This window comes from Ambystoma mexicanum, chromosome 1q, assembly GCF_040938575.1.
Source record: "Ambystoma mexicanum isolate Mex_15411 chromosome 1q, UKY_AmexF1_1, whole genome shotgun sequence".
Classification (NCBI taxonomy): domain Eukaryota; kingdom Metazoa; phylum Chordata; class Amphibia; order Caudata; family Ambystomatidae; genus Ambystoma; species Ambystoma mexicanum.
In genome coordinates this window covers 875,024,558-875,038,248 of record NC_090922.1, presented here as the reverse complement: position 1 = coordinate 875,038,248, position 13,691 = coordinate 875,024,558, and positions in this window count along the sequence as shown.

Here is a 13,691-nt window from a genome sequence, read left to right as displayed (position 1 = left end):
TGCATTCATGGCATTTCCTGATAACAAAAATGTTCCCTCTCGTATACATGAGTGAGTTGCCCCAGTGTCTACTAAAAAAGAAAAGGATTTGCCTCTTATGGTAACATCAACCCTTGGTTCCTCTTGAGGATTTGTCATCACCGATAGTACTGAACACATCAAGTCACCCTGTGAGCTGTCCTATTGTAGGTACATACTTATTCCTGTACCTGTGAAAGGATTCCCACCCTCCATGGTGACACCCCCTACTTTAGGAGCCAATAACTGTCCTGTGTTTGCACTCTATTGTATTTACATGGGTGCATGCTGTGACTGCCCTTGCAATGGATTCAATGATGCATGCTGTGGTTGCAAAGCCTGTTGTGTTTGTGGTGCTTGTGCTTGATACACTGGGCCTCATTATAAATGTTCCCCTTCTGGGAAATACGTTACCGGTAAGATTGCTGGTACCGTAGTCCCGGACCGACAAACCACGTGTTGTGCTTGCAGGTGCCTTTCTGCCCACCAGGTCTGACCTGGCAGGCAGAGCGGCACCCGCAAGAACAACATGTCAGATGCACCAGCACTATTCTGAACGGTGCCGGTGCATACAACCTCCCCATTCTGGCGTCCGCGAATGGGCAATTACCGGGTCTGGCAGGGCCAAAATGACCTGGTAATTGCCCATTTACGGGTGCCAGACTTTTTCAGAGGTTTAGCGGCAAGGCTTCCACTAAACTTATATTGAGGCCCACTGTCTGATCTTGGAGAACCCATCCCTACCTTGTGGGATATATGCTGGAGGGTAAGCTGTCTCCCCTCTTGAGAATGTGCTCTGTCATTCCACATGTCCAACACAGAGGAGGGGGGTCTTCTAATTTGCCCTCCCTGCATGCCCTGATTATTATTCTGCACATTCTGAAAACCACCTTGGCTATTCTGAAAGTATCCCTGACTATTCTGAAAGTCTCCTCTACCTCGGAAGCATCCCCTGCCTCTCGACAGGAAACTGTCTCCTCCTTGATCCAGCTGCCGTTGGTTATTCACCTGTGGCATACCTGCTGTCGGTTGCGATCCTAGCCCTTCTCTGCTGGTCAACATGACCCCTTCTATTGCATACTTCGACAGCTTCTTCTGTACTAATTTGGCTTCCTCAAGCTTACGAGCATCTTCCCTCTTTCGATTTTTCTCTTGCAACAATCAGCAATGGTGCGCAATGGTGCGCTTTGCTTCCAAACCCACCAGCTTCTCGAGCTGTCTCTGCACCTGTTCTGGCAATCCCTGACAATATGATAGAATACAGTGATCGGTTTCCCCACGGCTCTTCACTTTCCAGACAATGTTCCTGAAAATTCTGAATATAAGCAAGCGGATCCTCACCTTCCTGCATCTTGCGTGCCATAACTGTGCCCATCTCTGACGTATCGGGATATTGCACTCTAAGTGCTTTCCAGGTAGCCGATCTACGATTATTAAATGGCGCTCCATCATGCGCTGTGTTCTGTGCTGTGACACTTAAGTATCCTGCTCTTGTCCAAATGTCATCAGCCCTCTCCCCAAAGATAGCCGCTAGAAGACCCTTAACGTGTTTCCTCTTGTCATTTTTTTTTTCGATCCATTTCCCACCTCCCGAAGTCAAATTTAGGAGCTTACATCTTAAATTGTCCTTATCCATCTGGGGTCATGGGATATACTGCAGCCTGGCCCCTCCTTTTTCTAACAAGGGAAATAGTGAAATCCCAAACTCGCAATCAGCTCTCATCGTCTGCCTGTCCATAGCAGGGACAATGGTTCCTAATCGCCTTCCTCCTGGTAATGACCTAAGTCTCCTCACATATAGTGGCGATTCCCCACTCTCACTAAGAGGTTGCCTTTTAAGTCACTCTGGATGCGCCATAGACTCTGACGTCCTTTCTTAAGGTATGTCCAAATCCGAACACTTCACTTCTTTATCAGTCTGAAAACACCCCTCTGGACCGCAAGCACCAGCACCCTCTTCCCCAGAGAAGGTTTCCCTGTCTTCATCTGACAAATCTTGTCCCCCAAATATTATGGCTGTCATCCTTCCCGTCTCTGTTTAGCATCATCCTTTCTAAAGACTAGGCTTTATGCTTGAGGCTAAACAAGCTTCCCTCCTTGCCTCGTGATTGGGAAATTTCAGATCGATCATCTTCTCCCTTTATTTCTTGATTCACTTTTTGCCCTCATCTCCTGATAAGCCTTCTCAATTCTATCTCTGATGCATTCTACATCACAATTCTCCTCTAGATTTACTCTAGAGGGTCCTGTCATTGGTTCTTGCGACAGGAGAAACTGCTCCATGTCCTCCCGTAATATTACTGGACTTGGTTACATTAACTCTTTCTCAATGCGATCAATGTCGCCTACACTTTGTCTTCTCTTTCATTCCAATTCCTCATCAAATTCTCTTCTGAGTCATTGCTTCCTCCCTAAGCCTTTCTTCTTCCTGTCTTTTCGCTTCCCTTCTCTCATTTGCCCTATGCACCTCTTCATCTCTGCTTCTTTGCATCCTTTTATCTCTTAATTTATGTTCTTCCTCTTCTTCTCTTTTCTTTTCTATCTCGATCGTCAATTGCTTTCTGCCTATTGTCATATCTTCTTTGCTCTTCTGCTCTCTATTCCTTTCTTAACTGTTCTTCCAGATACATTTGTTCCCATCTTTGTCTACTCTTTCTTTTATACTCATCTTTTTTCAATCGTTTCTCTCGTTCCCTATCTTTTTTATCTTGTTTGTCTTGATCTTCCCCTTGCTGTATTTCCTCGATGCTCTTCCCATCAAGTTTGAGCAATTTCTGACCGCCCATCCATTTGTTCTGTATGAACGCTATCTTGTCAAATTTTTCTTTTGCGACCTTCCATCTTTTAATTTCCCATACTATATCTAAAGTCACATTCGGGCGTTCGCTTTTCTTTTTGCCCGTGGGACTTTAGATATCAAATCTTTTCCTGGAGTCCTCTTTTGGCTCTTGTCACTGCTATACGCAGGTGGCTCATGTATCGGAATACTACATCCTGTTGCTGCATTAAGATCCCTCAATAGATACAATCCTTCATCTTTCATACGATCACCATTTACTTCAGGCACAGTAGGTGGAACAGAAGGCTCAGCACCCCCCTCTTTACACTGGTTAAGTATCCAATCTTCAGGAGGCGGGTCTTCTCGTTCCTCCTGATACATTTTCCAAAGCTCTAAACTAGCTAACCTTTTTTCCAATTTCTTTCAAGTGTACGGAGCGTGCAAGCATGTGGTCATGTGTTGCAAAACTGCTTTTAACAGTGATCCCATTGCGGTCATGGCATGAACATTTTATCTGCCGTGCCCCCTTAACCCATTCTGCACTATATTGCTTAAGCATGGGTGCATGATTTGGCAGCTGTTTGCACAGGTGCATGAGCGGAGTAACATTCTCTATTATAAGTCGCAATCGACTGTCAATACTTACTGTTATTTTACACAAAAAATACTTCTCAGAAAAAACAATATATTATGAGCATGCACCAATCATCGCCACTCTAAGCCTCTATGTCTCACTTTATTTGAGTCTACCTATTCAGTCAATACCATTGACAATGAAATAAATAAATAATCTACTCTCAGCTTTTTACCACAATCTATTCTTTGTCGTTCCTCGACATTTCATTATTTCCTTAATACATACAATAAATACAATACACAAACAGCCAAACTGGCCGGCCCAACATATATCTTGTTTCAGCGCTCCTCGCTGCATATTCTAACCCCTAAAAAATACCCCGATGGGGGTGTGAGTTATCTTCTTTAGCAGAACCTTGTTGCTTATATATCCACTTGGATATTGCGATAACTCCTTCTAGATGTCCCATGAACGTAGGATTATGGGTTTAGTCTATGGTGCACCACGTCTCACATATACCCCTAAGTGACACTCTTCATCATTAACTAAATACCCCATCAACCCTCTGTTACTTTCTTCCCATTATCAATTTCCCCACTTAGTATGCATACATCATTTTTGTTGCCAGCTTTCTCAATCTACTCACCATTCGCTTTTCAGCTCCTGACCCTCGGGATCGTCTCCTCCTCAACCGGCCACCTTAGCATTCAGTCCACTCAGCTGCCTGTAGATCTCAGGAGGGAAACCGCTCGAAAGAGGGGCACATCTCACCTATCTCGTTATGTCTTGCAAGTACTTATTTTCGGCTGCTATCCACAGGGAGCCTTGCGTTCCTCCAGCTAAATGGCAGAGGATATCTGATATTTCCGATATCCTTAAAAGACTACTGGGTTGACTGACCTTTAACCATCCTCTGCTACCACATGAACCCATAGACTGGGCACTTTAAGACAAAGTAGCAATACTTAGAGATGGATGGGGATGCAGAATTTACTCAAGCATCAATAATGAAATCGACTGGTGGCGTGTGCATGATTATTTGTGGAGGATGCCACATGACATGTTGTGCCAGAAGTGGGATAGACAGTTCCTATATTCTGATTAGGAAGTAACCATCTCAGCTCATGGAGGAGCCGTTTTCTGAACCGGATTAATGATGGAGCTATCAGAAGGGATATATAGCCGACTAGCCTCAAAATCCAGTATCTGCATAAAACACGCTCGAAATGTTGAGACCAGAGTTTTTGACTGAGACTATCGGGGAGAACTTAACACAGTAGGGTTCAACCTGGGAGCAAATTTGGTGATGATCCTGCCGGGATAACCAGTAGTCCAATTAACCTCTGAAAAGATCCTTATTCCTGAGATTGAGTAAGTGAGCTGTTGGAAGAAAATGAGAGAGTAGATGCCAGGTTTGGCGAGATGACAGAGGTTGCAGAGGAGGGTGGACTTACCTCTCCAGTCCCAGGTCCAGCCTCCATTACATTTGCAGATCCTCTACTTGAACAAGCTCGCTGTGGTTTGCTGTTGGAAGCAGAGAGTCAAACATTGAAGGGACCACACTTTGAGAGCAAAGGGGCCTATTGTAACGAGTGGACATCAACCTGAGAGGTGAAGGTACCCCATAATACCTAAACCTTTTCAAAATCTGGATCTGTACATTCAAAATTTGAGCACTAAAATCCAATAGATGTACAAAGCACCTAGACATCAAGGTCATCGTCCAACATTGCTTGATATTTTGATGAGGGATTGGGAAAGCACTGGGTTCCTGTGTAATGAAAAACAACTGGTTAGAGAGCCACTGGGCTTTGTTTTCTACAATTGAATGCTACATAATAAAATGTTTCCACCACACACAGAAACTTGAATTTACCTAGACCCTTTGGTGCATGGATGTCGCAAGACTGTTAGTTTTGTCATTTTGTAATGCAACCATGCTGGTGGGCGTGCCATTCAATTTTCCACTGAAATAAGACTTGGACAAACATGAACACTACATCTCAAGCAATATTTGACAGTGCAAGACTTTTCATTGGGTTGGCGCGTATGACACATACTGCAATGTTGTGAGGTGCATCACCCGTTTTGGATTCCATGGCGCTAGTCACTGGAATGTGCCTTTTAGTAGTCAAATACTACATGTTAAGAGATTTTTACAAAATCCAGAAACTTCATACAACTTTACAACAGTGCTTTATTTGGGTGTGCAACGCATAGACCTAAGTTGTTATTTGGCATTACGCAGATGGTGACAGTCCAAAGGACTGGTCACTGATATTTGACATTTGTCTTTCCAATCGTGAAGCCTACACAAACTTTGCATCACACCCAGAGCTTTTAAAGCAACATGTTGACAGCAGTGCATGCTTCAGAAGTATTTTATGGCAGATTCTTTGGCGGCTGTTGGGTGATGCAACAAAGCTGGTGTGCAGTTATAGCACAAACCTCTGATATGTGCAGGTCACACATAGATAGCAGACCAGCAGAAGGCACACAGTATCCCCATTCAGTGCAGCCTCCAGATTTAGGTCGATTAATGAACATGGCCCTCATTACGACCCTGGCGGAAAGTGACTGACCGGACCGCCACAGCGTAAATAGCGTTTCCGCCATTGCACGAAGGAGCAAAGTGCGGCCCATTCCGACCCATCGGGCACGAGCACCACGGCATGGGGGAAGTGCAAAGTCCGCGATGGCGGAAATGACCCCAAAACGGCCCACACCGCCGCCGTACGGCACCCTAGGTGCAATACCGCCACCCATCACAGCGGACACCGCAGTGTGCGCCTACCGGAAAGTACGGCGACCGTAAATATACGGAAACGGAAGTAAAAACATGGGCCCGGAACGGGAAACATCCCGCCGTACACCTATAAAACCACAAAAACCACACAACCACTAAAAACACTACCCCGAGACACACCCCAACCCGTCATCCACCCTAGCGAAACCAAGAAAAATGGGAAAAGTAGCGAAGAAAGCGTGCGACCGCAAGCGGCAGGTCCACTTCTCCCGTGAGGAACTCACCGTGCTAACAGAGACCCTCCAGGAGAATGCTGCCGTCGTCTTCTCCACGCAAATGACCAGGACGGCACTAGCGAACAAGAAGGCCATATGGGTTCTGGTGGCACAGCGGGTAAGTGCGGTGGGGACCGCACCCCGCAACCCACAGCAATGCAGAAAGCGATGGGACGACCTGCGGATACGCGTCCGCAGCATACTCTCTGCCAACCGCAACATTGCCACAGCCACCGGGGGAGGTCCTGAATCACCCATCAAGTTGACCCCCTGGGAAGAAATCTGTGCCTCCACCATCGGAATGGAGAGCATAGAGGGAGTCGGAGGGATGGAGAAAGGAGTGCAGACATCCGAAGATTCAGGTAGGTGGGCCAGATAAAACAATGCTAAATCCACAATGTCCAATCATGTGAAGTACCATGTGTCCACATAGTGCAACAGAAACACATGTCCAGGAGAACGTCCACACACATCGCCCTGATAGCGCACTTTAAAACTCACAATAAATACATAAATAATTAAAAACCCCTAAAACACCCACTACACGTGCAGCAGGCACACCCTAACTGCAGGCTGCCAAACAACTGCACCCTCACTCCACACACAAATGAAAGCACCTCCAAGGCCCCGACCCAAATCACCCTCAGGTACCACCCCAATGCATGTGATACAATGCCATTCCAATACCCACAGACCCATTAATAACCCTCGCCCTCCTTTACTCCACCACAGGGTCCGATCCAAACGACGAGCATCAGGACACCCCTACCAGCACACCTGCAAAGAGGGCCAAGACCAACGGCCAAAGACCCTCCACCTCAGCTGCACGCATCAAGACATGGCAGCTGCACACATCAGGTGGCAGCACAGAGGAGGGAACATCAACAGGCACCCCAGCAGCCAGCATGCCCACAACACCACCACCACAGGTCCCCCCAACGGATGCCACAGAAGGCACTGCCTCTGGTGGCAGCAGCACGATAGGTGACACCCCATTGATGGCAGCATGCTCCGACACAGAAGACGGGGATGTCGAAGTCAGATCCATCCATGACCTGTCCCATTCCCCCTGTCTGTCCCATCCCGTACAACATGAGGATACCACGCAGGGGCACCCACAAGACGACGACTGGCCATCCCCCACAAGCCCTGTGGCAAGGCAACATGAGGTCAACAGCCCCTCTGTGACACCCCCGCAAATGGCCATGGCCCAGCAGAGGCAACAGTCCCTCGACCAGTTAATCGTGCAACAGCAGCAACTGGCCACGCTCCTCAAGGACCATGCCGATGAATGTGGGCGCACTAAGGCAGACATAGAAACATCAACTGAGACACTCAGGGCAGAAATGGAGAGAAGTACAGAGACACTAAGGGCACAAATGGAGAGTAGCACCGAGAGCCTGAGAGTCCAAATGGAGAGAAGCACCGAGAGCCTGAGGGGGGAACTGCATGCGACGTCCAAAGACGTATGTGCCGAACTTGCCGCAGTGCGCCGTGTGCTCACTGAGCTCTCACAAACCCTTTGGGACATGCATGGACGTGAGCAGGCAGAGACATCATCCGTTGCAAGTTCCGTCCAGGGCAGCCCCCAACGTAGATCTGGGAGGAACCTGCGCTCCACAGGCAGGGGTGCCCCTGATACCCGCAGAGGGGGCTTGCAATAGCGACAGCCCACTGACAATGAGCATCTTTGGACACTGGTGTTCGGGGGGAGGTAGGAGGGTGGAGGGGGTGTGTTGGGCTCACTTGGGTGGCGGGTCGATAGGGTGTTCAACATGATATCACATATGCCATAAACAGTGCACGATCAACCAATGAGATGTGTGGACAATGATCTTTGTGTACTAGGCCATCATAGGCGTACAGTCCATATTGTGTATGTACCAGACACACACAGTGCCACGAGTCCCGTGTCCATGTATCAGCCACCAGGCGTGAGTGCTAGAAGCATGCATCAATGAGATGCTGACGAATGTCACGGCCCTCCGGTGCCTCGCAGACTCCTTGAGGTGCTGCCACATCCCCACCCTCATCATGACCATCATCAGGTGCTTGCAGTTCTGCGTCAGGGGGCATGGGCACATTTCTACGTACGCACATGTTGTGGAGCATGGCACATGCCATGACCATCTTTGCAACCTTCTCATGGCGGTACAGGAGTGCCCCGCCAGACCTGCTGAGGCAGCGGAAACGAGTCTTCAGTAGGCCGAATGCCTGTTCAATGACTACACGGGTACGTGAGTGGGCATGGTTGTAGTCCTCCTCATGCTGGTCCCGTGGGTTCCGGACTGGTGTGAGGAGCCATCTCTTCAGTGGATACCCAGCATCACCTGTATGTGGACGATAAACGTATGATGTGGAATGCCATTGCTACGTACGCACACCCCCCCCCTTCCTGCCAGGTCATTGCCGCATCACATACCCCACATCATCATGCATGAAATGAGACTCACCGAGTAGCCAGCATCTGTTCCCTGCGTGTCACTCCATGTAGCGTGGTATAGTAGAGTTCCTCAAGACCATAGAATCATGGGTTGATCCAGGGAATCTGGCACAACAATGTGTAATGATCCTGTTGGAGTCACACACCATTTGTACATTCAGGGAATGAAATTGTTTTCGGTTGCGGTACTGGGCCTCCATGGCATGTGGGACGACCAATTCCACATGGGTGCAGTCGATGGCACCAATGCAACCCGGTATGCCGGCAAGTGCATGGAATCCCACTTTTGTGTTGGTAATTTCCTGCTCCGAGCGTGGTAGAGAGATGTAGTCGTCTGCGTGCTGCAGGAGGGCATCGAGCACTTGCAATAGTGTCCGTGAGAACAGTGGCTGAGAAATGCCATGCAACTGTCCGACTGTGTGCTGGTAGGTGCCTGTGGCCAGGAAGTGGAGTACAGACACCACCTTCAGTAGGGGTGGGATGGCGGTTGGGCTATCTATCATGCTGACAAGGTCAGCGTGTGTCATGTCCACAATGGCGGCTATGGTGTCCCGGTCCAAACGGTAGAGGGTGTGGATCTGCTCATCAGTGAGGTTGAACGGATGTGCTCGGAGGCGTGGGATTGCGGCTGCCTGCGTGGTGGTAGTGGCTGTGCTGGCGGCCCTTGCTGGCCCTGCCTTGGCCTCCTCCTCCTCCTGCGTCTCCTCCGTGCGGCCGGTTGTAGTTGGTGTTCGTCTTCTTCTTGGAGTTGGAGTACTTGCAGTGCTATCAGGTCCCCCAGGGCCAACATCGCGAGTCCTGCCGGTAGCATTTCGGAGTGGGTGTGGTTGTGGGAGGAGACTGGGTGTGCAATATATGTGTTTTCAGGCTGTATGGCCTCCACCTGTGGTGATTCATTCCACCTGTGCAAGCTGCTCTCCCCTTTGGGCGAGCACGTCCCGCACACAACGCTGCAATTCGAGGAATGGCATCTTGCTATTGCAATCATGTATTTGTACCCGATGGCCGTGTAACATTTGTTGATATGTACATTCGGCTATGGTCCCATTGTTTCACATACAATCTTTGCAGTCGCGAACAGACTTGTGATGGGTCAGTGGAACGTAGTACTCGAGTAACGGTGGGCCCTCATGCATCACTGTACCGAGTTGCAACGACGGGCGGGGCGTCCCATTAGTGGGTGAAGGCAGTTGCCATTTTCACACACAGCCGCACTAGATGGATTAATTTGTGATTTCAAACGGCCACAGATGCCTTTTTGACGTGATGTTGCAAATGAGGAATTCGAAGGGCGGCGCTTTCGGTTTTCAGCTAGCGGCGAGGAGATGCCCACAGGTCTGACTGCAAATATAACGTTCTATTGTTCAATGTCCTTGAGACAGGGGCCATGGCGAGGATGCAATGATTGATATGAATAGTTTGGGATGCGCAATAGCGACGTGGGCGATGAGGCCGGACGTTCCCAAATACATGTTACTTCACAACACTGGAATTACGGGCTGGGGCACTGTGGATTTTGCAGGCTGCATAACGCACAGACTCAATGGAAATTTCTAATGTTATGTGAGTAAATAATCAGGCGTTTTAATACCGGGATGAGGGAATGATGAATGGATGCATGGGCAGGTGATTTGATACAGGGTTTGCCATGTACAGGGCTTCTTGGAATCTATCCGCCTCCCCTGCGCTATGTGATGCAGGGCTGCCATAGTGGGACCATCGTCTATCTGGCCTTGTTGAGCCCTCCCTGTCTCGACGCGCCTTCAGACACTTGTGTCCATGCACGTTAAGATTCCCATCTGATGGAATCTGTTTTGACAGACGCATGCACAGGTACACTCGTTTGTGATGGTGTTTACACCTCGATATAGATGGTTATGAGTCGCAAGTGGTTTTGGGGTGGTGATGATCCTTTGGAGTGGGCTAGCATGCATATGGCTGTGGATTTAGTGTGATCATCGAAGTGAGTTGTTCGAATGTAGTTCTGATGGCCATTCTGTTCTTTTTCTTTTCTTTTGGTTGACAGGTATCTCCTCCCCTTTTGCCACTGCCATCTGTATGCCACTCCTGCAGATGGCTTTTACTCCCGACACCTGCTGCTTCGTGTTAATCAGTGGAGCAGCATTACGATCTTATGGGACGATCGCCAATGGGCCACATGCCCTTACGCAGTACTAGTGGCTCGGAGCAACATTTCGGCCTTTCAGCTGGACTAGTGCCTCCCCATTGGGACGGCCCTGCGGTTCTGTGCGCTTCCATGTTGCCTTTTCGTACGTGAATGTGGCTCTGTGTACCATGATGGAACAGGGCGTCCCACAAGTAGTAGCTGGTCATTCCTTGCGGATGCAGCCCACAATGGTGATATGTGTTTTGGAGTTCATGGACTAATGGCTGTATGGGCTTGGTGATTTTGTTGTGCATTAAATTTCTATTCTGATATGGGCCGTGTAGCGTTCTTCTTTGCGAGTGATGTGACATACTCCTATTTGGGGAGCGATGTATTGTGAGGAGATCTGCATTGGGTTCCAGCTTCGGAGTTTAGTTGCGTGGTACTGTGCTGGGCGCGTTTGCCTACGGAGCCCAGTGAGGTCAGGGATGGGGGCTGCCAATATGACTGTTTGAATGTTGTCATGCTCAGGGGCGGGGGATTGGGTTTTGTGTAACAGATGCCGGTCAGCCAGGTGGACTGGTGGAATGTTGTGAATTTCTGAATATTGCTGGTCACAGGTGCCTGTGTTTGCGTGCGTTTCTGGGGGGGGGACTGTGGTCATGTCCATTGGAATGGCTTCTGTATTCGTGCCATCTGTGCCCTGCAGCTCCCATTGGCCCCTCTTGTGATTCTTTTGTTCGTTGGCATGCATGGGTGACTTGTACTTTTCACTGGTTGCATTGTGACTTCATTGCACCTACGGGGAGTTGTACTTTGTGGGCAGGGAGCGGTGTACAGGCACTCAGTGGGGCCGTTTACGGTTGATTCGCGATGCCGTACTTCTCACCATGGCGGAATGGTACTTTCCGCCATGCTTGATGGCGTTAGGTACATGTCCGCTAGGGTCGGAATTCGCGTACCCTTGCGCCATGGTGCTATTTACGGTTTGGCATGGCGCGCGCGCGCGTACTTGGTGCAGTTAGCGTTGGCGTTCACTACGGTGTCGCTAATGGCTTCGTACTTTGCGGTGACGGGTCATAGTCGCACCGAGCGCTATTCGATGGCGGTATTGCATTTCCGCCATCGTTTTCCGATTTCCGCCAGGGTCGTAATGAGGCCCCATGTCATTGTTATGATATGATATGATATGGCATTTATAACACGCCTATACACAAGTGTTTCAAGGCGCGAAAACAGTGTTGTTAACACTACACGCCTACTACCTAACTCTCAATTCTAATCATATTTTAAGACACAGAAACCGATTTCTCAGTTTGATCCGGCGATGGTGTTTAATATCTTTAAGAGAAAGTAGTCTTTAAGTGAGGCCGGAGAATCATTCCCAAAGATTTTGATCAATCATATGATGTACCCTCTTGTTCTTCCGTACTGTCTTGCACTTCTGTGATATCCTCATCATTATAGAAGAATTTCAACCCCTGTGAGAATATGTTCTTTTACACATATATACATATACTGGGAATTCCCCCTCTCCTTACTGAAATACATGTGCAAGTCTCCATCCTCTCCTGGAAAGACCCTACTGACCCTTCTAGCTAGTGCTCTGCTACAGGAGTTACAATGCGAATAGGTTGTTGGCTAAAAAGCATGCGGGAGCAAGGGGCAAGGCATTAGAAGCCAAAGAACTAGACCTACAAAAGAGAGCTATGAAGTGGCCAGTGGTGGGCGCTTACATAGGGCGGGGGGGGGTGCCTCCCTCCCTCCCCGCCACTGAGAGAAGAAGAGACAACTCTTTTTACAGTGTGGAATGAATTAAATCAATTTTTGCAGAGCGTCAGATTCATTCTTTATTTATTAATCTGCCGCTCTGCTGGGCTGCCAGGCCTGCTCCTGCCCAACCACTACAGCAGTGGGGCGCGTCCGGATCTACACAGACTTCGTTCTTTTTTTTACATGTAGAGTGCGTGGAGCTCATAGCTCCACGCACTATACGCATCCCATTCTGTCATTTGGGAGGCTGTCGGGGCGCTGGAGGGGTGGCCCCTCACAGTCAATATTTTGCGCAAACAGAGCAGTAGGAGACCTCCTCCTAGTCCCGTGCTAGCATGCAGCATAGCAACAGATTCTCATTGGCTCTTTACCAGCCAATGACAATCCATGTGGGTAGAGTCAGGTCATCGCAGTGATCAAGGCCCAGCTCTGCTGAGAACCAGGCCCATCAGACGTGTGCTGCTGCAGCCCCAGGTAAGTGATCGAATATGTTTTGTCTTTGTGTGGGACCCTAGTCAAACGAACATTTTTTCATGGCATACAACTTTGTTGTGCATGGGCTTCGACCCCCTCTGTATGTACACCTCCAGCTTACACTTGTGCCAGTTCCGTCTAGTACAGCTCTGAGCTTTCTGATACGCGCGGGGGGGATCACATTTTAAAAAGAACTGTAGAAAGTGGAGTTCAAGTGATTAATGCACTAATGCACATGTTTGCAGCTTAGCCACATCAGAACACTCTAAAATCCCACCTCACGCATGAATATGGTCCATCTGGTACCAGCCATCCCCACGGCCCAAAACACCTTCAGGGCTTTAAACTCACTAGGTGCTGGGCAAATTTAGGCGGCCACGGTGCCACGTATTCACCTCGGCTTGCGAAAGACAGCGGCAATGATAAGCATTGTGAAGGGTGAACTGGCTAGGCCCTGCAAGGACCACATGGGCTTTGGGACAGATGAGTTTAAATTACG